This window comes from Suncus etruscus, chromosome X (assembly GCF_024139225.1).
Source record: "Suncus etruscus isolate mSunEtr1 chromosome X, mSunEtr1.pri.cur, whole genome shotgun sequence".
NCBI classification, from domain to species: Eukaryota; Metazoa; Chordata; class Mammalia; order Eulipotyphla; family Soricidae; genus Suncus; species Suncus etruscus.
Window position 1 is genome coordinate 127,114,573 of NC_064868.1, and position 2,174 is coordinate 127,116,746.

Genomic DNA, 2,174 nt, shown 5'->3' on the forward strand with positions numbered 1-2,174 from the left:
AATGATCTTGTAATTGTGTGTAGGGAAAGGTTAAATAGGAACATGAAAGTTCCAGAAAAAAATGGTTAAATGGCATTAAGAAGTATAGGAACAAGGATGTTCTAGGATAGTGCTTGATTAAATAAGCATTAAGAAAATTTTAAGTTATAGGTATATTTTGCTAAAAAGTTATTTTTATGGAAATGACTGATATGTTAATTTACACTTTAAACTTTGTTATGGGAATATTATCCGCCTTTGTCTAAAGGCAGAGTCAGGAATACAGAAGCTTACTACCCTTCATTTATATTCAGGGAGGGGGAGATTGTCACCCCACCCCCATCTTCTACATAACTTTACCTTTGGATAAGGCCTGCCCATTTCTGGAAGGGGTCTTGGGGAGGTCTCAAAAGGTTTGCCTGAGGGGGCAGGAGAGAATAGATTAGAAAATTTTGGAGGATAGAGGGAGCAGAAGGAGAGATGACTGGAAGAAGCTAAGATGCAGGGCAAGCTGAGGAGAGCATGCTTAAATAGGTTTAAGATTATAGGTCACACATGTTGGCCAGGGCTGAATAAAGATGTATCATCAGAAGCCTGACTGCCTGTGAGTTTTCTACCCGCCGCTATCCATCCAAGGGCTGTTATGCAACACATCTGGCAGTACTGAGAGTTACTCCTGGCTCTTCACTCAGGAATAACTTCTGGCAGTGCTTATGGAACTAAACACAAGTAAACCAAGTGCAAGGTAAATGTCCTATCTACTGTACTATTCCACTGGCCCCTGTTGTATTTCTATACTATTTATAATAGAAAGAAAAAAGATAGCTCTATGTAAAATAGTGCTCAGTGACATAGAGATAGTGCAACATAAAGCACTTGATTTGCATAGAGTTAACCTGGGTTCAATTTCCAGCACTACATGCATCTTCTGAGCACCACCAATTGTTATTCTTAAGCAACGATTCAGTAATAATCCCTAAGCATAGCAATATATGGCCCAAAATCCACCCCCAAAATGTATTCAATAAATCAAATACCTAGAAGTCATCAGAATATAAAAAATCATAGATAGAAAACTATGCCACTATAGGAAGAAATAGAAAAGGGCATCAGAATATAGAAAAATATGGATTGAAAAATTTAGTATTGACAGTATAACAATCTATCAAAAACATTATACACACTCAATAATATTTACATTAAAATTATGATGTATTTTACCAAGCTTAGGGGGGTTTTGGAACTTGGGCCACCCCAGTAGCCTTCCATCTCCTTCCTCCCAGACTCCATGGCTGTCCCTGGGCAGACGCCCAGGGGTATACTGACATGGGTTCCGGGGAGTAGTTTAAAGGGGACCCCAGACTTTCCCCACCCCAAGACAGCACAAGAGAGGCTGCCAATGGGAAGTTGCAGACAACTTTCCTTCCGACCAATGTCCATTCTGAAACTGTGCGGTGGCACTACATATAGATGATTAATTAGGATATCATTGGGTTTCATCTGTTTGTCATATACAGAATGTCTATGCTGTATACTTTCCTTTACCTCTTGGCTCACCACCAGAAGCTTATTTTCAGTCCTTTACTTCCTCACCCCACCGCCTACCCCACATTTTAACCATTTTTACCCTCAGTGCTTGGCTCCTCACCAAGCACATCATCGTCCCCTCTCAAGCCAGCTGCCAACCAGCTATCAAAATGAAAGAATAGACTCTCAACCTGAGAAGAAACCAATACTCTGTTCCTATTTTTCTACTCTCAGTGGCCTCCTGTCCTCCACCTTCCTTCACTATGTAACTGTGGTTGCTACCATACTAGGTTTATGAGAACTCCTACTCAAATACATTTCCTGATATGGGACTACTGGGTGTCATTTTGCAGACTCCAGAAGGTCAAATCACAGACCAAAGTGGTTTCCTATATCCAACACCCTCCCCAAACTATTTCTAATGACATAAAGGGATATGTATATCTCTTTTGAATATCTTAGATGTATTCCATTAACTGCTATAACTCTTATTGAATATCCTGTTATACAGTGACAATTTTGCCCACTTTTTTTTCTTTCTTTTTGATATGTTCAATAAGGAATTCTGGTAGAAGAGTCTTTTGCTTTAGAATTCATGTTAGAACCAAGTTTAGGGGATTGTGGTACTTGTTCCCTCAGCCCCCAGAGACACCAATAATACCTTGTGG